The 24076-nt window shown below is 48.7% G+C and overlaps 1 long non-coding RNA gene across 1 annotated transcript in view; it reads left to right on the top strand.

Annotated features, from left to right (window-relative positions):
- The window catches only part of LOC137645270 (uncharacterized), an 86678-nt gene that overhangs the window by 19688 nt on the left and 42914 nt on the right, over positions 1 to 24076 (top strand). Inside the window, exon 2 of the long non-coding RNA XR_011045297.1 lies at positions 3193 to 3401. This is a non-coding gene — a long non-coding RNA (uncharacterized lncRNA). The remainder of the gene's footprint in view (positions 1 to 3192; positions 3402 to 24076) is intronic.

Below are 24076 nucleotides of genomic sequence, written 5' to 3' on the forward strand. Positions count from 1 at the left end.
CCTTGTCACCTCTCTTCCCGGGGTCCTCTCCTCCCTCCGATCCTAGGAGGAGGTCGGAAGTTCTCGCACAGGTGGGCCCCTCAGGCAAGGGGAGACGATCATCCCCTCGCAAAAGACCTCTGGAGGAGATTAGACATGAACCTCAGGGTAGCCCCCTGCAGTTCAAGATGCCACAGGCCAGGCCAAAGGGGGAAAGGAAAAGGATTCGTCCTTCAGCCCCCAAGGAGGATAGGGTTACTTACTATGGAGACTCCCTCCCTTCTTTACTGGTAAAGATAGTGTCTAATGAGGCACGACATGCGATCGGACGGGATTCATCCCGTACAGCAATGGACTTACCTTCCACCCGTAAGCCAACGGAGTCCTTTAGGCCCTTGGGGACAGAGGATCTCCGGCCTCGTAGGAGGGAACCGAAGGATTTGTTCACCATCCCCAAATCCTCGGCCAGGCTTTCTTCCTCACTGCCTCCCAGGAAGCCGGAAGCAAGCACCTCCCCGGTAGTTTCCCTATCCCCAGTCGATACAGTTGACGACTTTGACCCACGCCGGTCTCTTATGGATGAGAGCTTGGACGTGGAAGGGCAGAGCGATCTCGAGGACAACGCTCTGCCAGCAGCTGCTAGCCCTAAGCTTACAGAGGATGAGAGGAAGGAGTCGGAATACGCCTTCTGGCAGGTTTTAGCCTGCATCCGTTCCATCAATGGACTTCCAGATCCATTGCCAGCCCCTCTAGATGGAAAAGAAACGGTCCTTGACCAGTTCTATGGCACTCGGAAACCTCATAGGACCAGTGCAGCTTTGCCCTGGTCAAAGGGGTTGAAGAGTGCCAAACAGAAGGCTGTGTCTCAGGCAACTGGTTCCACCTCTTCTCTCCGCTCCAAGTCGTCCTCCAAGCTCTTACCTCCTGTGTTTCAGAGGAGGTACTACGAGCTCCTCGGAGAATCCCTTCCAACGCTGCCTCTCGACCACTCTATAGAGGCACTCTCGAAGGCCTCCTCCTTCGAGAAACTCTTGGGACTTCCTGTCTCCTTTTCGGCCTCTGAAATCCTAAACCAGGAAAAGATGGCGAAGTACGCCATGCAAGCTACTTTGTGGCTGGATTACTGGTTAGGATCCTTAGGACAACTGATGCGGTCTAAAGACCTGTCTCGGGGGTCCTCCAGGAAGTCTTTGGAGACTTTCCTTTTATCCGGCACTCGGGCCATCGAGTTCCTCTCTCATCAGGTAGTGAACCTTTGGGCCAACACTATCTTGAAGAGGAGGGATGCTGTCATAGGAAAGCTCTATAAACATCTCCCTCAGGCCGAAGTAGCGAGTCTGAGAAATGCTCCTTTCGAGGGCAATTCTTTGTTCCATCCTGAGGATGTCGAGCGGGTGGCAGAGAGGTGGAGGAAGTGCAGTCAGGACTCCCTCATCCAAAAGGCCTTAACAGCTAGACCTTACCCCTCTCAGCCACAGCGGAAAGCACAGCAGAACCCGCAGCCAAAAAGGGCTAGAGACCCAAAACAGCAGGGTAAAAAGGGTGCAAAGCAGGCCTTTCACAGCAAAAAGTCCTTCTGTGGGGGAAAGGGTAAGAAGGGATCCAGCCGAGGCCAGTTCCAATAAGACAGGCAATCCTCCCATTTGTCCACCTGTGGGGGGATGCCTGCAAAGCCGCTGGTAGAGGTGGCTTTACCACGGGGCCGAACCCTGGACGGTCGAGGTGATTCGTTCAGGGTGGTTTGTATTTCAGTTACGGAACAAATGACAAATTCGTAGATAATTTGTATTTTTCCTAACTATACAAACCTTAGCTATTTACACATATTTGCCCGCCAGCCCTGTCCCCCGGGATAAGTCCTACCTCTAAGCAAAGTGAAGCAATCACCGGTGTGTGTGAGGGCGGGAGGTGTAGCTAGCTACCCCTCCCTACCCCCCGCTAACTATCGGCGGGGTAGTAAACCTTAGTTAAAATTCTTATGGCTCGTCATTCAGCTGTGCCGAAGTAATTACCCCATGTAAATAGCTCAGGTTTGTATAGTTAGGAAAAATATAAATTATCTACAAATTTGTCATTATGTATTAAATTAAAGAATTACGGAACAGATTTCTTCATTTCTTGAAATTTTTCCATTATTATTCAGTATGTCCCCATTATGGGACAGAGCTGGCAATGCTCCTCATGCAGGGCACTGAATGTATGAATTAAGGGTTTTCAGAGTGACCTTTGAACATTGCCCAAGTCCCCTTTTTTTTATCCTACTGTACCTCCATTCCAACTTCTTGCAACTTACTGTCCAATACTCATCAACTTTACTTCACAGTGCATCTAAGGGGATCTCCCCCCTGTTGCAACTTGGGACTGAATGGCCTCCTTGACTCTAGTGACGTGGTATATGACCACACTCAATAAAGGATATTGATAAAGTACTCTTTTTATGTACCATTTAGAAGAAATCTATAAATAAACAGCCTGTTCTAGTAGACATGAAGAGATTTATAGCCATTATCAGCTAACTTCCATTTTGGGGTGGGCAATGGAACGATTAGTTAACCATATATCAACAACGAGGCTTAAGAGGATTAATGTGTTTATAATTGAATTACCATTATTATTCAGATAAGGAAAACTCAATGGCTTTGTATCTTAAGTACCGAAACAGCAATTTATTCTGAAATATCTCCTAATAGCTAAAGTATTGAAAAGGATTATAATGTATTTCATCTTTTATGCTTGTACTCGAAAGTTTACTGGAAAAATATAATTATACCTATTAATATATATTGTGTGATGTTAATCATATTCACTTTTTAACATTTACAATGGGTTATTACCAATGCAATGACAGTACTTTTAACTTTATCAAGAATAGTTCTCATAAAGCCATTCTTTAGGAAATAGGGTTAATACGAAAACACCAATATCATTATCATACATGGTTTCTACTATAGATGCAGATAATTATCCAAGCTGAACTATGTCTTACTCTTTTTTTCTTCAAAAACTCTTGTTAATAACATTGTTCTTCCTTCAGATGTGTTTGTGGAAGAACATCACAGGATGGTCAAGATTAAGGTTTAGAAGTGTACGTTATATATGCCAGTGATTTATATGGATAATCCTAAAAAGAAACTCTTGTATCTAATGCAAGAGTCAGGATATGGCTTGAAGATGAAGCCAATTTGGAGTAAAGATATCTTATTTTTCTTTTAGATGTGTTGAATCACCTTCACATTTGATATCCAAAATCCGGAGCAAGTAAACAAATAATTTTCTAGAGGGAAACCCGATTCCCTTAATGATATATGAAGGAGATGGAAGCTAAAGGAACTCTCATGGCACAAGATTAGATTAATCATTATATCAAAGCTGAAAACAGGGATGGAGGCTGTAAAATACTACATATATCAGTTTAAAGATAAGTTGAATTTTGTTCCTAAATTTGCACTTTAGGTTGCATAGTAGGTAATAAATATCGATGCAGGATTGCCTATAGTGTTGAACATATGCTATATAAAAAAGTCCAGTATTGCAGATATTATTTCAAAACTGAAATTCTTTATTTGTTCCGGCGTAGATACAAACCCTCTGCTATTTATAGAGTGTACTTTCGGCGTAGCTGAATGACGAACCATGATAATTTTAGTGAAGGATAACTACCCCATCCGCTAGTTAGCGGGTGGGGGTTTGGGTAGACTGGCTACACTGCTCACTCACACCTCTCGGCTGAGTAACCACTTTAGTAACCACTTTACTTTATGGTTCGGTAGAGGACGGACATGCTGCCTTTCTCTCCTGTAAAGACTTGCCTTGTTTTTTTTTTTTTTCATTTATCTTACATATATATGAGTGTGTATATGTATAAATAGAAATATAGGTTTATGTTGTTAGATTCTTGTAATTTTAACTATTGTTGACAACGTATCCGACTGCCTCCGCCCTAAGGGAGTTGTCATTGCCGCCCTACCCTGCGCTTATGGTCGGCAGGTTCTCAACACTGACGTGTGTTTGTTTCATTACTGAATTAAAGTGTATAACAGTTTAGCTCCCTTTCTAGGAATTATCTTACAAGGAAGGTGACTTATTCCCCGAAGTGTATTTTGTGCAGCGGAACATAAATTGTAATTGATCACAACTTCCTTTTTCACAGGTAGCAGCGACGTAGAACACAAGGCCGACTGCTACGTTATCATGCGCTCCATGTGGTAGCTCGTGAGCTGCCCATGTTACGAGGTAGCATTCGCTGTCAACCTTCAACTTGTTCCTCCTTCGAGGGAAACTTTCTCTCTCTCTCTCTCTCTCTCTCTCTCTCTCTCTCTCTCTCTCTCTCTCTCTCTCTCTCTCTCTCTCTCTCTCTCTCTCTCTTTCTCTCTCTCGCAAGAGAGATTTTTTTTTTTGCCTACGCTTTTTTCCCATAGAGATGGGAGAAACCTGCGGGAGGACTTTTCTCTCGTTCGCGAGCGAGATTATTACGCCTACGCTTTTTTCACATAGAACTGGGAGAAAGCTTGCCTTAGGCGATGTCCTCCTTTGGGAGGACTTCTCTTTCGTTCACGAGAGAGAGTTTTTTACGCCTACGCTTTTTTCCCATAGATCTGGGAGAAAGCTTGTCTTAGGCGATGTCCTTCTTCGGGAGTACTTCTCTCTCGTTCGCGAGAGAGATATTATTAAGCCTACGCATTTTTCCCATAGAGCTGGGAGAAAGCTTGTCTTAGGCGATGTCCTCCTCCAGGAGGACTTCTCCCTCGTTCGTAAGAGAGATATCTTACGCCTACGCTTTATTCCCATAGAGCTGGGGGAAAGCTTGTCTTAGGCGATCTCCTTTGGGAGAACTTCCTTCTCGTTCGCGAGAAATAACTTGTAGGAGTTTGCTGATCCACCAGGGGCGGTGGCAGAGCTTTCCTCGAAGCAGGTTAGCCCTTCGGGGGAACGAGTCTCTCGTTCTCGAGAGAAGACCGCCTCTGAACATCGGCGGTCCCCCGTTACGCTTATGTTTCTCCTTCAGGGGCGGAGCGAGAGCCTTATCTTAAGCAACGTTCTCCTTCGGGAGAACAAACCTCTTATGCGGAGGTGTTATATTTGAACCTCTGGTTCTCCTTGACCCTTCGGGGTCTCGTTACGATCACGCTTTTGGCTGGTGTGATTGTGAGACTTCGGGCTCTCGTCATGTTGATCCTTTGGGTTCTCATGACAGTAGGAGTCCTTCGGGACTCCGCTCGAAACTTCGGGTTTCATTTACGCTGAACCTTCGGGCTCTCATAACGATGGTAACATTGAGCCTTTGGGAACTTGTACTGTACCATCAATCACGCTGACCTTTCGGGGTCTCGTTACAGAGAAACCTAGGTTCCTCGTTACGCTGACCCTTCGGGGTTTCGTAACATTATTTACGCTGACCTCTTGGGCTCTCATAACTTTAGTCACTCTTGATGCTTTGGTGTTTTGTGACTGGGAAACTTCGGTTTCTCGTTACGCTAACCCTTCGGAGTCTCGTAACATTAGTTACGCTGAACCCTTGGGCTCTCGTAACTTTAGTCACTCTGACACTTTGTTGTTTTGTGACAGGGAAACTTCGGTTTTTCGTTACGCTGACCCTTCGGGGTCTCGTAACATTAGTTACGCTGAACCCTTGCGCTCTCGTAACTTTAGTCACTCTGAACCCTTGCGCTCTCGTAACTTTAGTCACTCTGACACTTCGGTGTTTTGTGACAGGGAAACTTCGTTTTGTGACAGGGAAACTTCGGTTTCTCGTTGCCCTGATCCTTCGGGGTCCTGCAACACAGGCTACGTTAGGCCTTTGGTCTCTCGTGCCCTTAGTCATGTTGATCCTTCGGGGTCTCGTGACAGTTTCTATCGTTTCTCGTTTGCGCTGACCCTTCGGGGTCTCACAATGCAGTTCACACTGAACCTTTTGGGGTTGTGATCATATCCATACTTATATGAGAGAGTTTGCGAACTCTCGACTCTCGTGTTGATTGTTTGCGCTCTCACAAAACAGGTCCTTCGGGTGAACGTAGTAGTGAGTACTCTCGCCACACTTAGAGCTCTCGTGCGCAAATTGGCGCGCATGCCCAATTTGTCGCGCATGACCAGCCTTATGCGTGCACACCAACCTTATGCGCACATGGACGATCTGGCATGACCGGATTGGCGCGCACGGCTGATGTGGCGCACACGGCTGATGTGGCGCGCACGGCCGATCTGGCGCGCACGACCAATTTGGCGCGCACGGCCGATCTGGCGCGCACGACCAATTTGGCGCGCACGGCCGATCTGGCGCGCACGGCCAATTTGGCGCGCACGGCCGATCTGGCGCGCACGACCAATTTGGCGTGCACGGCCGATCTGGCGCGCACGATCGGACTGGCGCACACGACTGATTTGGCGCGCACAACCATATTGGCGCGCGTGCACAACCGTATTGGCGCGCACGCACGACCATAATGGCGCGCACTCACGACCATATTGACGCATACGACCACCTTGGCGCGCACGAACAACTAGGCACACGCAATCGGTTGAAGTGCGCGAACAACTCTTATAATAGAGAGTTTTTAAATATTAAACTTAGCCGGTGAATATATAAATAGCTGACGTCTCAGACGGCCCGACAGATTCCAAAAAACTCGCGAGCGATCGCCATGAAGGTTGCGGGTGTGCCCACCAGCGCCGACTATCGGCCAGATACCGCATATACTTCTCAACCACTCCAGTTCTTCTCTGTCGGTGTCACCGACAACGTTGGTTCCGCTCGCTCTAGACCTCGAGTTTTCTACCGAATTGGTGAAGTACTTGGTTTTGGTTTTATTGCTTTCGCCGTGTTGGATTATTCAATACTATCTTCAAAAGAAATGCTTTTGAAAGGAGAGGAAAAGTTTTTTGCCCTTGCTTTTTTTAATCTCGCTCTGGTTTTTCCATAGAGAAAAGATGGCCGACCCTTCCCTCAGTGTACGGAAGTGTGTTAAAGGCTTTTAGTAATTATTTTATCACTTTATAAATTATTGTTGATATTTATAGATTTACCTCTATATATTTTATATCTCACCCGCCTTTATTAGGCCTCTTCAATTAGCTTTCCATTTATACTAAACATCGAGATAAATTTTATGTTTTTGTTTATATGCGGCCTTTACCTATTCTTTGTAGGCGGTCCTGACTTGGAAAACGGAGTTAAACAACGTTGAGCCCATTCAACTTTTATTTTTGTTTAGATAAAAACAGTTGCTCTGTAAGAGTGATGAGATGAATATTTTTAGAAAATATTTTAAGAAATTTATTCTTTGGATAGTCTTCGTGCTGTTTTTCAAAGATGAACTAACGTTTGGTTTATTTGTGCAACGCAGTTTGCGCTCTATCGTTACGATAGAGAAAGAGAGAATCACGGTTTCACTTTGCAGAAAGAGTGAATCGATTTTGACGTTTTGTTCATTCTTCTTTCAAACTGTTAAGTTTTTTAGATACTAATTTAAAGGAACATGTTAATTTTCATTTTCTTAGTCCTTTCAGTTTTTTCCTTTAGTCAAATAACCTGTAATTGACGAAGAGTGAGTGGGCCATTCTCTTGTGAATGACGAGAGAGAGAGAGAGAGAGAGAAAGAGAGGACGATCCGATCTTTATTCTCGTCCCGAGAGAGAGAGAGAGGGAGAACGATCCGATCTTTATTCTCGTCCCAAGTCTCTGTACAAGGAGTTTGGGAGCGAGTAACGTTGTTCTTACTCTCGTCCCAAGTCTCTGTACGGGGAGAGAGGATAAAACGTTTTAGTTTTTATTCTCTTCCCAAGGCACTGTACGGTGAGATATTGGAAACATAGTCCTTAGTGAACTAGTGTTTAGTCTCATCCCCAGTCACTGATCTTTTTAACTTTATATATTTCCGTTTTATTCGATATATATGTATATATTTATTGATTTTTGCATGAGTGTTTCATTTTGTACTAATGTGCTTACATTATACGACTCATTTCGCAATTCTAACCTTTTGATTTAAGGGAGAATTGCGTGCTTCAGGTAGAAATCAGTTTTATTCATGTCTAATGTGAAATTGTTAAAAAATGCGATATCAGTGAATTAAGTGCAAAAAAAACATGTGTTGCGGAAGGTTCGTTTGTTCGTGCTTGTCACTTGCCTAGTCCGAGACCTCTTTCAGGCTCCCCTGCACCAGGGAGAAGGAATGTTGTAGGACCTAAGGGAGTGAGGAGTGTAAACCAACGAACAGACGTTCCCTCAAAGGTATCAGACGTTGGTCGTCAAGCACGTCCTTGCCATAAGACGGAGAGACGAAGTTTCTCCTCGTCTTCCGATGATTCATCTCTTTAAAAGCCTGGGCGTAAGGTTTCGAGACGGTTGAAACGTTTATTAGTTCCTTCAGAACAAGTTCAACGTCCTGGCTGTAGTCATCATAAGAGTCCCGTTCATAGCGATGACGTTCATGTACAGACGTTTCTGCCACAGACTCGACGTGACGTTGAGCGGTAGACACCGTAGACGCAACGTGACGTCGAGTGTCAGTCACCGTAGTCACGATATAGCATCGATCAGCAGTCACCGCTGTTACTACGTGACGTTTGAACGTCAGCCACCGCAGTCACAGGTTGATCCGAAGTTAAGTGTTTTGCAAGATATGCTGTTAAAGCTTTCTTCTTTAATAGAAGCTTTCGATCCTGTTCCTGTGCGAAAGGATCCTTTGCTTTTTGTACGTCACGGTTCTGGGATACGTGATTCGGGTCTTCAACCTTCTAAACGAGCTTTGTTACACCACGCTGACGTTATCCCTAGTGACAGCTTTGCTGTTAAGCGAGATGCGGAGCATAAATCTCGATGTAACTTTGATCGCTTTGAACGTCAGCCACCGCAGTCACAGCGTGACTTTGAGCTGCAGACACCGCAGTCACGACGTGACGTTGAGCGGTAGACACCGTAGACATGACGTGACGTCGAGGGTCAGTCATCGTAGTCACGATATAGCATCGAACAGCAGTCACCGCTGTTACTACGGGATGTTTGAACGTCAGTTACTTCTGTCACGACGTGTAGTAGAATAACATTCTCTGCAGTCACAACGTGACATCGACACTCCAACTTTAACTTCTGTTCATATACAAGTTGATGTAGCCTGTCAGGCTTTTCCTTCACGTCATTCTGAATATAAATCTCCTTCTCGCAAGACTTTAGATTTATCAGATGATGTGCCTTCTGAAGAAGTTGATGACCCCCTTTCAACTAATGTTCCTTTGGGGAGTCTTTCAGAAGAGGAGTAACCTAGGGTGGTCCAACAATCCCTTGTTTTATAATTATGAATTTCTTTAGTGAAATTTTGTCCTACTCGTTTTGTAACGGCTGCTCCGCCGTCTGAGTTTACTCTTGGCATGACTTTCTTCGACTCCTACAATTACGAAGTCAGTTCTCTCTTGTTCTTCCAAGAGGGCCATGCTCTTATTGGGAGACTGGTTGGAATCCAGGAGAAGTTTAGGAAAGTCTGCTTTTGCTTTTCCTCCTTCTTTATTAGCTTCTCGCTCGGGCGTCTGGTGTGACACAGAAGTTCTCGGCTTGGGAGTACCTGCCTCTGCCCAGGGAGACTTCTTAAGCCTTGTGGACTCTCCTCGTCGTCTAGCCATGAGATGCTCCAAGATTTTTTGGTCTGCTTCAGAGGTAGACCATCTCCTGTTAGGAGTTTTTTTCGAGCGTTTGAAGTTTTTATTTGTTGGATTGGTCCCTGGGAGCCTTAAGTAAGAAGGTCTCTCCAGCTGTCAGTGTATTGCTGTACAATTATGTCATGCATGAACAAGGCTATCAGGGATGGCTCCAATGATCTGGCAGCCACGTTCACTGCAGGAGTACTTAAGATGTAAGTGCGCTCAATGTGTTCATTGTCAAGACAAAGTTCACGATGAAGACTACCAAATCCGTCTTGGCAGCAGTAAGGGAAGGCGACTGGATGGTCTCTCTCGACCTTCAGGATGCATACTTCCACATCCCGATTCATCCAAACTTTCAACAACATCTGAGGTTTGTGGACGGGAAAGTAATGTACCAATTTCGAGCACTGTGCTTCGGCCTCATTCCTCCTGCTCTTGTTTTTACAAGGCCCTTGCAAAATGTAGCAAGCTTTCTACATTTTTTGAGGATTCAGAGCCTCCCTTTATTTTGACGACTGGCTAATCAGGGCGTCGTCATTAAATCGCTGTCTGGAGAGCCTCTAATGGACATTAGACCTAACCAAGGAGCTAGGTCTTATAGTGAACGTAAAGAAGTCGTAACTTACAGTACTCCATCCCAGACTATTCTTTATTTGGGAATGGAGATACAGTGTCGGATTTTTCGGGCCTTTTCGTCCCCCACAAGAATGGAACAAGCTCTGTTAAAAGTCCGTCACTTGCAAGAGAAAAACAGTTGCTCTGTAAGAGTTTGAACGAGCCTCGTGGGAACTCTTTCATCGCTGGAGTAGTTTATCTCTCTGGGGAGACTCAACCTTTGCCCTCTCCAATTTCACCTAAACCATTGGAACAAGGAGAAGGGCTTAGAGAGTATCTCTTTCCCAATATCCAACTCAGTCTAGACATGTCTGACTTGGTGGGACAGCAACATCAGACTTCGAGAAGGTTTTTCTCTTGCGATCAAGAACCCAAACCATGTGTTGTATTCAGAAGCATCGGATTTGGGTTAGGGAGCTCCACTGGACAGTCTGGAATGCTCGGGTCTTTGGTCCACGGATCAGAAGGAACTCCATTTAAGGCAAGTAACATCTCTCTTTTGACGAGATTTGTGCAAGGAAAAATGAATGTCTTGGCGGACTGCCTCAGCAGAAGAGGACAAGTCATCTCCATGGAGTGGACGTTGCTCAAGACTGTGTGCGAGAAGCTATGGATGACATGGGGTCAACCCACCATAGATCTTTTTGCGACTTCACTGACAAAGAGGCTCTCGACTTACTGCTTTCCAGTTCCAGATCCAGAGGCAGCCCACATAGACGCTTTCCTGCTGGACTGGTCTCACCTGGACGTTTATGCCTTTCCACCTTTTCAAGATCCTAAACAAGGTGCTGCAGAAGTTCACCTCTCACGAAGGGACCAGGTTGACGTTGGTTGCTCCACTCTGGCCCGCGAGAGAGTGGTTCACAGAGGTACTTCTATGGCTGGTAGACGTTCCAAGAAGTCTGCCGTTGCGGATGGATCTCTTGCGACAGCCTCACGTAAAGAGATTTCATCAAAGCCTCCCCACGCTTCGTCTAACTGCCTTCAGACTATCGAAAGACTCTCTTGAGCTCTAGGGTTTTCGAAGGAGGCAGCTAGAGCGATCGCGAGGGCTAGAAGATCCTCTACCATCAGGATCTATCAGTCGAAATGGGAGGTATTTAGAGACTGGTGCAAGTCCTCCTCTATTTCCTCTTCCAAGTGCCTCTGTAGCACAGATTGCGGATTTTCTGCTTTCTGAGAAACGGTCGCTCCCTCTCTGCATCCACCATTAAAGGCTACAGAAGCATGTTAGCTTCTGTTTTCAGGCATAGGGATTTGGATCTTTCTACTAACAAAGATCTCCAAGACCTGCTTAAGTCTTTCGAGACTTCCAAGGAGCGTCATATTTCGACTCCTGCTTGGAACTTGGACGTGGTCCTACAGTTCCTTATGTCAGACAGGTTTGAACCATTAAATTCAGCCTCCCTGAAGGATCTTACCCTCAAGACACTTTTTTTGGTGAGCTTGGCTTCGGCTAAAGGGTTAGTGAGATACATGCTTTTAGCAAGAACATCAGCTTCTCCACTAATAAAGCAGTATGCACTCTTCAACTTGGTTTTTTGGCCAAGAATGAACTTCCGTCTCGTCCTTGGCCTAAATCATTTGAAATCCCCAGTCTTTCTGAGATTGTGGGGAATGAAGTTGAGTGCTGTGCCCCGTTAGAGCTCTTAAATTTTATTTATCCAGAACTAAACCGCTACGTGGTTGTTCAGAGGCTTTATGGTGCTCCGTTAAAAAGCCCTCTTTGCCCATGTCTAAGAATGCGTGGTCTTATTTTATTAGACTTTTGATTCGGGAGGCACACACTTATGTAAGTGAGAAGGATCGTAATTTACTTAAAGTCAAGGCTCATGAAGTTAGAGCGATAGCAACTTCAGTAGCGTTTAAGCAAAATAGATCCATTAAAAGTGTTATGGACGCGACCTTTTGGAGAGGCAAGTCGGTATTCGCTTCATATTACTTGAAAGATGTCCAGACTCTTTATGAGGACTGCTACACACTGGGACCATTCGTAAGCAGCGAGTGCAGTAGTGGCTGAAGGTTGTACGGGAGACTAAGAAGTCTTTCGCAATCTTTTTGATTTGGCGGGTGGTCAAAATGTTGTTTCTTGAGAGCGCCCAGATTAAGGGTATTGATGAGGTCCTGTTATAGGGGTGTTCGCCCTGGATATAACAGCTCCTGGGAGTCTTTCAGCATCCTGAGAGGATGGCTGGGCTTCGTGAGGAAAGCGGACTAATGAGGCAGAGTAATCATCAGAGTCAGCTTCCTTACCAGGTACCTATACTTAAGTTTGTTTTTATGAAATATTTGTCAAAAACTCGAGCATATACGCCTTTATTGTCATAATACTGGTCTCTACCCACCACCATGGGTGTGAATCAGCTATTTATATATTCACTGGCTAAGTTTAATATTTAAAAATGATATTTTCATTATAAAATAAATTTTTGAATATACTTACCCGGTGAATATATAATATTAAAGGCCCTCCCTTCCTCCCCGATAAAGACCCTGCGGACTGAGAAGAACTGGAGTGGTTGAGAAGTATATGCAGTATCTGGCCGATAGTCGGCGCTGGTGAGCACACCCGCAACCTTCATGGCGATCGCTCGCGAGTTTTTTGGAATCTGTCGGGCCGTCGGAGACGTCAGCTATTTATATATTCACCGGGTAAGTATATTCAAAAATTTATTTTATAATGAAAATATCATTTTTCGAAATCTCGTTGCGCGACGTGTTCTTGCGTGCACAAGAGTTTTACAGTACTCTTATGACAGAGAGTTTTCCAACTCTTGTCCCGTGAAGTGTTCGCGCGCGCCCATCGTCATCAAGGGTTTTACTCTTATGACAAGAGGGATGTCTACTGTCTAGGGGTTTCCGAATCTCTACAGGTAACTATGACACAGTTCCTTTGGGTCCTGGTCACGTAACACGATTCTTGAAAATTCCATCCGGAATCAGTGACAGAGTTCCTGCGGGTTCTCGGCACAACATCCCTTAAGGTTGTAAGAAAGGAATTCACAAATAGATTCTGAGCCCCTAGGTTCTCATCCGAATCTCTCGGTTTCGGTGATCCAGAGTTTTTCTGAAAACTTTATGGTCGACCTCCCCCCTCCTACGGGATGGGTCTTCCAAATGTGTGACTTATTAAGTCACTCTACACTCCCAGCTAGTCTGGTTTCACCAGCACCGATCCTTTCGTTTTCGAACGAACCACGGTCATCTTCCCTCCACCTTCCAACTTCGAGTGGTTTGGTTAGCAGACGGAAATGAGCTGGGAATGAAAACTTCTTTACATTCCAGTTCATTTCCCCTGGCAGGCCTTGCCTGAATTAGACGTTAGTCTTCTAACTAGCGAGAAAGCGTTCGATGGCAACTCCTTCGGGTAAGCGGTCGATGGCAATTATGTCTGGCCTTCTTGAAGCAACCCCCACATACGAGACTTCACCCTTTTTGGGAGACTCGTTACCGAGAAGTTTTACAGAACTTCAATGAGTGTTGTTAAAACTTCATGCGCTCTAGCCAAGACAAAACCGCGAGGTTATTGTCTTAAACTCGGGTTCTACCGTTTGATGGAGTCAGCCTCCCCCGTCATTGTACCCCGGTTATAACGTCTTGCTGTTTTAAACTATAGGCTTCCAAGACTCTTTATTCTATCCTTACAGGGTTATTGTTTCGAACAATTAGTCCTGAAATAACATTGTTAGCTGACGTTAAAAGAACGATAGCAACATCGTGGGCAACATTATGTTTACGAATGTTTCAAACCCCGCCCTTAGGTAACCAGACATCTGCTTCTGTGTAATGAACCCTGGCTAGCCCCTCGCATAAAGAGGAGGGGTAAACCAAAGGGGAAATGATCGCTTCTATAACTGCATATTTTTATATATAACTTCCCTGGTAGTTACATATATATAGCTTAAATCCCGCGTTTCGTCGCGCGCACGGCAGAAATTCATATTTCGCGGCAATCGCTGCCATGACAGTAGGTGGTTATACATGAGCGCCATCTCTCATAGGTTACTAGAACCATTCTCAACATTCCTCAGAAATTCCCTGACGTTGATCGAGTCAACACCTATGAAATTCGTTTTGCTGATATATTACTTTTTTCTACAATTTGGTCAAGTACCTTTGTCTGATTATTGTTAATGGCTTTCGCTGCCTTTCAACTCTCGAAGATATTGGATTTTCCTTTTCACACGAAATAAGATAGTTTTTTGTTAGTCCAACTTGGACAGTTTAATCTAACTTTATTTTAAAGTCGGCTCCTCTGTTGTTAAATTTTGTGTGTTGGGATAGACTGGCTTTCAAGCTGCTCTTGATTCCTACACAGTATGTAGCAGAGGGCATGTGTGTATTTGTTTTCTTTATGTTCGTAAGATTGAAATGGATAGGATCAAGGAATTTTTTCCCCCTACTTTATTAACAACGAATAACTCTTAAAGATATAATGGAAAGAAAAACATTTAAACATTAAAACATTATGACGTCACAGTTATGTGATGTAAACTCTTAGCAGGGCGAGATCTGGATGCCTTGAAGGAAATCAGTCTGCCATAGCGATGACGTCACAATCCTGTGACGTAATCTACTTAGTATGACTTGCAAATATGGAAATTTTCTTTTTCTTGCAAGAAATGTTTAAAATATTAACTTACTAAGCATAAGTATTTAAATTTTTATAATTTAGGGAAATATATTCTTTGTTCCGTAACTGAAATACAAACCACGCTATTTAATATGGTAATTACTTTCGGCGTAGCTGAAATGACGAGCCATTAGAATTTTAACGAGGGTTTACTACCCCACCGCTAGTTAGCGGGGGTTAGGGAGGGGTAGCTTGCTACCCCCCCCTCCTCACACACACCTGTGCTGAGTTCACTTTGCTCTCGGCTCTGGTGCTAGACTGACGTGTCCGCTATCACCCTCGCCTACACTGACAGCTATTAATCTTTGTTTGCTTTTTCTTTTTGACAGTGTATGGAAGTTGGCCTCTGTGATGCGGAAGTGTCCCAGCTTACTTGACCGCCCTTGTGGAACTTATATGTTGGCGGTCGACACGGATCCACACACCTTATGTCCCCTCCGCCGTAGAGGCCTTCCTTCACCTCACAAGGGTGTTACGAGGCGCCTCTTCGGCTCGTCTTCGCCGCAGTCCGCCTTAGAGGAACCTCGCCGTCGTTCACCGACCGTTCCAGCTGCATCCCTGGACCTCTCCGCTGATTGTTCGCGATCTCCTACTCCTGCCAGACCTGCTGACCTGCCGTCGCCTTTCCTGGCTGCCGATGCGCTGTGGGCGCCCACGCATACTCTTATCAAACGGGCAACGGTCCCTTCGGGGCAAAAGGGACTTTCTCACATTGTGTCAAAGTCCCTTAAGCGCCAGGTATCCCCTGCGCGCCAACGTTCTCCGGCGCGCGATTGCGCGCAAGCGCTCTAGAGCTGCTGATCCGGAGACAACACACCAGCGAGCACCTGTTCCAGAGACAACGCGCTAGCGCTCATTTGCGCGCTAGCGCTCATTTGCGCGCCAACGATCTCCTGTGCGCCAGCGCTCACCTGCTCGCCATGCGCCACTGCTCGCCCTCATCCTGATGCGCGCTATGCGCGCCCACGATCTCCTGCGCGCCATGCGCGCCCACGATCTCCTGCGCGCCCACGATCTCCTGCGCGCCCACGATCTCCTGCGCGCCATGCGCGCCCACGATCTCCTGCGCGCCCACGATCTCCTGCGCGCCCACGATCTCCTGCGCGCCATGCGCGCCCACGATCTCCTGCGCGCCCACGATCTCCTGCGCGCCATGCGCGCCCACGATCTCCTGCGCGCCCACGATCTCCTGCGCGCCATGCGCGCCCACGATCTCCTGCGCGCCCACGATCTCCTGCGCGCCCACGATCTCCTGCGCGCCCACGATCTCCTGCGCGCCCACGATCTCCTGCGCGCCCACGATCTCCTGCGCGCCCACGATCTCCTGCGCGCCCACGATCTCCTGCGCGCCCACGATCTCCTGCGCGCCCACGATCTCCTGCGCGCCCACGATCTCCTGCGCGCCCACGATCTCCTGCGCGCCCACGATCTCCTGCGCGCCCACGATCTCCTGCGCGCCCACGATCTCCTGCGCGCCCACGATCTCCTGCGCGCCAGCGCTCGCCTACACGCCAATGTTCTCCTGTACGCCCACGATCTTTGGATCTGGGCGCAGGAGAGAAGATACCTTCTTCCCCTGCTCGCCAGCGCTCTCCAACGCGTCGGCAAACACCGACGAGTCATCAGACCCCGCCTGCTCGCCAGCCTTCACCTACACGCGCAGTCACCAACGCGTGCCCTCCGCGTTCTCCAGTTGCAGATGTGCGCCCTCTTGCACGCCCGGGATATATCCCCTGCGCGCGCGCCCAACGCTTTCACCCTCACGGGCTCATCGGGATCCTGCGCGAGCAATCGCTTCCGCACGCGTGAACGCTTGTCCAACCTACTGCGCGCCCTAGGCATTCTCCAGAACGCGCCTCAGCGCGCCATCGATCACCTGCGCACCCACGCGCTCCATCTCCTGCGCGCCATTGCTTGCCCCCGCGCCATTGCTCGCCCACGCGCCATCGCTCGCCCACGCGCCATCGCTCGCCTACGCGCCATCGCTCGCCCACGCGCCATCGCTCGCCCACGCGTCATCGCTCGCCCACGCGCCATCGCTCGCCCACGCGCCATTGCTCGCCCACGCGCCAACGCGCAGTCTTGCCCACGCGCAGCCTCGCCCACGCGCAGCCTCGCCCACGCGCAGCCTCGCCCACGCGCCAACGCGCAGCCTCGCCCACGCGCCAACGCATGCCCTCGCCAACGCACGCCCTCGCCTGCGTGCTATCGCGTGCCCTCGCCTGCGCGCCATCGCGCCAACATGCACCCTCGCCTGCGCGCCATCGCTCGCCCGCGCACCATCGCTCGCCTGCGCACCCTTGCCATCGCCCATGCGCGAACGATCTCCCGCGTGCAAACCAGGCAAAATCCCATTGCGCGAGTGCCAGCGCGACCACCAGCGCAATTCTCAGCGGGATCCCAACGTTATCCCACGCGCGAGGCTGCAGGAAGCGTGCAACCAGGACTTAGTCTTCAACCTCCCCCCCCGCAAGCGCAGACCAGCGTGCTCACCGGAGGGTGGGAGAACACCGGATAGGTCCAGGAACTATCCTTCTTCCTCTTCTTTTCAGGAAGACCCCGTTATGGTTTCTACTCCGAGGGATCGAACGATCCCCTTCCCTGGTTTGGGTCCCTTGTCAGAGCTGTCATGCAGGCCTTTAAGCCTGCTTTCTCTGAGTTGGGCCTCAAATCAGCGGCAGTTTTGACCCCCCTGAAGAGGAAGAGAGGAGTAGATGACATGGTAACTTCTCCAAGGGCTAAGCTGGCTCCTCGGAAGTCTTTGAGGAAGGCTCCCTCCCCCCCCAGACTTTCTCTCCTTCCCCTTCGGACGAGAATTTCCCGTCCTCGGGATTCACGTGAGGTGAGGCGTTCTCCCATCGCACCAATGGGAGAAACCCCACCTGGCTTGGAGAAGTCTTATGGGTAGGGGTGGAGAAGAGCCTCCCGCCATCGCTATTGGAGTCCTGTATCGCTCTCAGGAGGGAGTGGAAAGACACTAAGACTGTCCCAAAGTTGTCCTCGAAGATGAGACCAGAGCCAGCCAAACCCACAGAGAATGTACACGAGTCCCCCAAAGAAGAGCCTTTGGGGACAGGAGACTTTTCTGCCAGCCCTACAGGAGGAGAGCTACAGGAGTCAGAACATGTGGTCTGGTAGGTTCTGACCCTTATGAGGAATCTCAAAGGGTTTGCGGATCCTGAGATTCCCCCTCGAGAGGACAAGGACACGGTCCTGGACTGAGTCTTCGGCACTCAAAAACCCCTTAAGGCCAGCGTGGCTTTGCCGTGGTCCCAAGGGGTTAAGAGTGCCAGAAATAAGGTCGAGGGCCAGCTCTCCGAGCTTGCCTTCTCCAGCCGTTCCAGCGCCGGCAACAACTCCTCCCGCCTCCTCGTGTCCATTAGAGGAGGTACTTTGAGATCATGGAGGAGTCTGGTTTAGCTCTTCCCTTACACCACTCTGTGGAAGAGCTTATCAGGGGATATCAGGGGAGTCCCTCTAGAGAGAGACTCCAATCGGCAAGTGTCTTTCTCGGCCTCGGAGATCCTCAGTCAGGAGAAGGTGGCGAAGTGTGCCATGCAGGCAACTTCGTGGCTGGACATCTGGCTATGGTTTCTCGGCATCCTGTTACAATCCGAGGACCTGTCCAAGGAGAGTACCAGGAAGGCCTTGGAGACCTTCCTTCTTTCAGGCACTCGTACCATCGAGTTTCTAGCCCACCAAGTCTCGAACTTGTGGGCTAATTCCATCTTGAAGCGTCGAGATGCGGTGTCTGAGAGATTTCACACGAAGGTCCCCAGCACCGAGGTCAGCAGGCTCAGACATTCTTCCATCTTGGGGAGGAATTTGTTTGAGCCTAAAGATGTGGAACAGGCGGCTGAGAGGTGGAGGAAGTCCTTCTGTCCTACATAGGGCTCTTACATCGAAGCCCTATAAACCTCCAGCATCTCAATAACCTCGCCCGTCCAAGACAACGAAACCGGCAGTGGCAGCAAAGACAACGGTGTCGAAGCCCTTTCCTGTCAAATACAGGAAAGGCAAAAAGTCCTCCAGGGGAGGGAAAAATCCTAGAGGGAGTGGCCGAGGCTGCAAACGCTATGATTGGCAGTCCCCCTGCATGTCACCAGTGGGGGGATGCCTACAAAGTTGCGCGATCAGGTGGCAGCAACTCGGGGCCGATTCCTGGACGATTTCTGTAATCAGTCAGGGATATCGCGTCCCGTTCACAACATTTCTACCTCCCCTGACAGCAAATCCAGTGTTGTTGAGCTCCCTTGCCATAGGATCGGTAAAGGGGCAAGCCCTTCGGGCAGAAGTCGAGACCATGTTGAAGAAGGGCGCTCTCCAAGAGGTCGTCGACGGGTCCCCAGGCTGCTTCAGTCGACTCTTTCTTGTAAGGAAGGCGTCTGGAGACCAGTCATAGACCTCTCAGCTCTGAACAGGTTTGTCAAGCAGACCCCGTTCAGCATGGAGACGGCAGACACGGTCAGACTTGCAGTGAGACCTTAAGACTTCATGTGTACACTGGACCTGAAGGACGCGTACTTCCAGATCCCAGTCCATCCGTCTTCAAGGAAGTACTTAGGATTCAGCCTAGACAAGAAGATCTACCAGTTCAAGGTGCTGTGTTTCGGTCTCTCCACAGCACCTCAGGTTTTCACCAGAGTGTTCACCCTGATATCATCTCCGTTATCTGGACGATTGGCGGGTCCTAGCAGACTCGGAGTCGACTCTTTTTTGACACCGAGACAAACTTCTGGGACTTTGCCAAGATCTGGGGATCATGGTAAATCTCGAGAAGAATTCTCTGCTTCCTACTCAAAGACTGGTATATCTAGGCATGATCTTAGACACCAACCTCCACAAAGCCTTCCCATCAGATGAAAGGATAGCAAGGCTGAGGAGGGTCGCGAATCCTTTCTTCAGACGAGACGAACTCCCACCCCAATTATGGTTACGTCTCCTCGGTCACCACTCTTTCTTGGCCCGTCTAGTTCCCAATGGTCGTCTCAGAATGAAATCTCTTCAATGGCGACTCAAGTCTCGGTGGAATCAAGGACACGATTCACCGGACGTCATGGTCCCTATGGGTCCTGCGGAACGGACGGACCTTCAGTGGTGGGTGACAGACGAGAACCTACGAAAGGGAGTGGATCTTCTCGTCCTCCCCCCGGATTTAATGCTCTTCTCGGGCACCTCAAAGAAAGGGTGGGGGTCCCATGTTCTGAACCAAAGGACCTCAGGCCTGTGGTCAGAATCAGAAAAGTGCCTCCATATAAATCTGCTAGAAATGAAGGCCATATTCCTGGCCCTTCAACAGTTCTAACAATACCTGGCAGGTCACCCTGTGGTGGTGATGAGCGACTACACCACAGTAGTGGCTTACATCAACAAGCAGGGAGGCACCTTTTCGGAGCAGCTATCCCATCTTGCAGTAGAGATACTGAGATGGACTGAAGTCCACTCGATTCCACTATCGGCTCGCTTCATTCCAGGCAAGATGAATGTGCTCGCCGACAGTCTGAGCAGGGCGTCTCAGATTGTGAGTACCGAGTGGTCTTTGGATCGTCTAGTAGCCAACAAAGTCCTGACTTCATGGGGTTCCCCGACTGTGAATCTGTTCGCTACAGCATTGAACTTCAAGCTCCCGCTGTACTGCTCCCCAGTCCTGGACCCCAAGGCCCTCTGGCAAGATGCTTTCCAACAATGGTGGGATAACATCAACGTTTACGCCTTTCCCCCGTTCTGTCTGATGAGGAGGGTACTCAACAAGACCAGAATATCGGTCAATCTCTCGATGACCCTTCTAGCTCCGCTATGGTATCACGCGGAATGGTTTCCAGACATTCTGCAACTCCTAACAGAACTCCCGAGAGAACTCCCTCCACGACACGAGCTACTCAAACAACCACAAGCCAACATCTTTCACAAAGCCGTAGCTTCGCTTCGGCTTCACGCTTGGAGACTATCCAACATCTCCTCGCAGAGAGAGGATTTTCGCCGCAAGTTGCAAAAAGGATGTCTGGACACCTGCGAAAGTCATCCACAGGGGTCTACCAGGCAAAGTAGAGAGTTTTCTGTGGTTGGTGTCGTGGAAGGGGTATCTCTCCACTCGATGCCACTATTCCAGCAATAGCGGAGTTCTTCGTGTATTTGCGAGAAGAAATGCGCCTTTCAGTCTCGGCAGTGAAAGGCTATCGCTCAGCCTTAAGTCTTGCCTTCAGGCTCAAAGGAGTGGACATTTCTTCTTCGCTGGAACTTTCTCTACTCATACGAATTTATGAACTTACCCGTCCTCAGTCGGAAGTGAGACCACCTCCATGGAACGTGGTTCGAGTCCTCAGGTCACTTAAGAGACCTCCCTTCGAACCATTACGCCAGGCTTCAGATCGCCACCTGACTTGGAAGACGGTGTTCCTACTTGCTTTGGCTTCGGCCAAACGAGTTGGTGAACTTCATGGTCTCTCGTATGTCATCGCCCATTCAAGGGGATGGGGGGAGGTAACGTTGAGATTCGTCCCTGAGTTTGTTGCTAAGACTCAGAATCCGGGAGTGCTGGACCCTCGGTTTGACTCTTTCTGGATTTCGAGTCTTCGTTCTGTAACAGATGACCCAGACCATCTCCTACTGTGCCCAGTAAGGAGTCTGAGGCTCTGTCTTAAGAGAACAGTTGCAGTTTGTCCTCACGTGCAAGCATTGTTTGTAAGCACTGTGAGGACAAAGAGGAGGGTTACCAAGAATACTATCTCAGCTTGGATTCGTAGGGTAATCCATCTGTCCCTGAATCCGGACCCTCCTCCGTCACGTCGCCCTAGAGCACATGATGTCAGGGGTATAGCTACGTCCCTGGCCTTCAAAAAGAACTACTCCGTGTCGCAGGTTCTACAAGCAGGGGTGTGGAAGCGTCAGACGACCTTCACAACCCACTACCTGCAAGACGTGACCCACAGGAGACTCGATATGTTCTCTCTCGGCCCTGTGGTGGCTGCACAACAGCTGGTTTAAACCTCAGGCTCCTTAATGGACAAGTAGCAGATGGTTGAGGGCATTGTTACCCGGTTTTAGTCTGCATGAATGAAAAGGTATGTCTGGCCCTTCTTCTTTTCTTCATCCTCCCCTCTCTTGGGGAAAGCAGCATCCTGGGTTCTCTGCACAGCTGACCTCAAACCACTGCATGTAAACCATGTTCCCTTGTGTTCCTAGTATTAAGCTAATACTGTCAGGCCCCCATACCCTGACGAGGTGGTATTGGGAGAGCCTTAAGTTTCCATTTAAAGGACTTCAGGTCAACCTCCTAGGACGAGTCACACTTCATTCCTTCAAACACAGCTTATGTAGGCCGCAGCCCTTGCAGAGCAAGGTGCTAGCGAGGTGCAGGGACTCCTTATCGTTGAGTGCCGACACACACAGATACTGAGTCCCCGGGCAAAAAGCCAAAAGCCAGTACTGGCCGGGACTTACCATCCTACCTAAGGGTTGAGTCACCCATATTAAATAGCGTGGTTTGTATTTCAGTTACGGAACAAATGACAAATTCGTAGGTAATTTGTATTTTTCCTAACTATACAAACCTTAGCTATTTAATCAAACTTGCCCGCCAGCCCTGTCCCCCGTGAAGTCCTACCTCTAAGCAAAGTGATCTCGGCACAGGTGTGTGTGAGGGGGGTGGGTGGGTAGCAAGCTACCCCTCCCTACCCCGCGCTACCTAGCGGTGGGGTAGTAAACCCTCGTTAAAATTCTAATGGCTCATCATTTCAGCTACGCCGAAAGTAATTACCATATTAAATAGCTAAGGTTTGTATAGTTAGGAAAAATACAAATTACCTACGAATTTGTCATTTTTCTGTATATATTTGTCCTATTAGTATAGTTCCTTTAGTTAATTTTCGATATAGAGATTTCACAAGCGTTCAGTCAATTTACGCTACGTAGTACTCTTGACGATCGTTATTGTTTCACAATACTTGTATCGTTATTTAATATTTCGATTTTGAGAATACTAATATTAATCATAAAACCTATTCTATTTTCTTTCTAGCCCTTGGCGAAAGAGTATAATCTCTCAACGGGCAGGTCTATTATGATCTAATGTGAAATAGTTAAAAGTGCTAGTGTTCAGTGGCACGTAAAATGACGCAGTGCAGTGGAGGGTGCGTTCGTTCGTATCCGTCATACTCCTAGCCCGGGACCTCTTCCATGCTCCCCAACCCCTGGGAGAAGGAAAGTCGAAATGTGAAGGGAGATGTTAGACTTTGATCAGCGAACGAACGTCCCCTCGAGCGATCCTGTTGACGTATCCCAGTACGCTCACCCTCGCCATTGGAAAGGCGAGGTAAAAGTGTTATCCTCGCCGTCGGTTGACGCGAGGCTGGCGTTTTACGTTTTCCCTTCCCGCTAGACAAGAGAGTTGCTCGTCATGGGACCGAGCGTCGAGATCGCTCCCTCACAGTGATCTGGACTGGGTTTTGGGAGGCGACATAGATCTTGTTGCTCCCTCACAACAAGCTGGACGCATGCAGCCTGCGGGACGCATACAGCATGCTGGACGGATGCGAGCGGGCCGCTTCCCCGTGTCAGGTTCGCGAACGTCATAGTTCCAAGCGCGCTCTCGCGAAAAGAACGCACGCGAGCTGCAGCGCTCATGGATGCTCCCTTGCAGCGATCTGGACGCGTTACGGAAGGCGGCAAGGATTTTGTCGCTCCTTTACAGCATGCTTAACCCATGCAGCATGCTGGATGCACGCGAGCGGAACGCATACTGTACACACGCGAGCAGGACACTCCTCCGCATCAGAATCGCGTACGTCATAGTTCCGAGCGCGTTCTCGCGGCAAGAACGCAGGCGAGCCGCAGTGCTCATGGACGCTCCCTCGCAGCGATCTGGACGCGTTACTGGAGGCGGCAGGTTCTCCCTCGTGGCATGCTGGACACATGCAGCACGCTGGAAGCTTACAGCAACCTGGACGCATGCAGCAGTCTGGAAGCTTACAGCAACCTGGACGCATGCAGCAGTCTGGAAGTATGCTGGACACATGCAGTCAGGATTTGTCCCCACAGCATGATAGACAAGCAGTTGTCTCTCCTTCGCGACTTGCTGGACATGCTACTAACGCTTCTTCGCGTCACGCTGTAAACATACAGCATGCGGGACGCATGCTGCATGTTGGAACCTCACGGCAACATGGACGCATGCAGCAATCTGGACGCATGCAGTCAGGACTTGTCCTCGCAGCA

This window comes from Palaemon carinicauda, chromosome 1 (genome assembly GCF_036898095.1).
Source record: "Palaemon carinicauda isolate YSFRI2023 chromosome 1, ASM3689809v2, whole genome shotgun sequence".
NCBI lineage: Eukaryota > Metazoa > Arthropoda > Malacostraca > Decapoda > Palaemonidae > Palaemon > Palaemon carinicauda.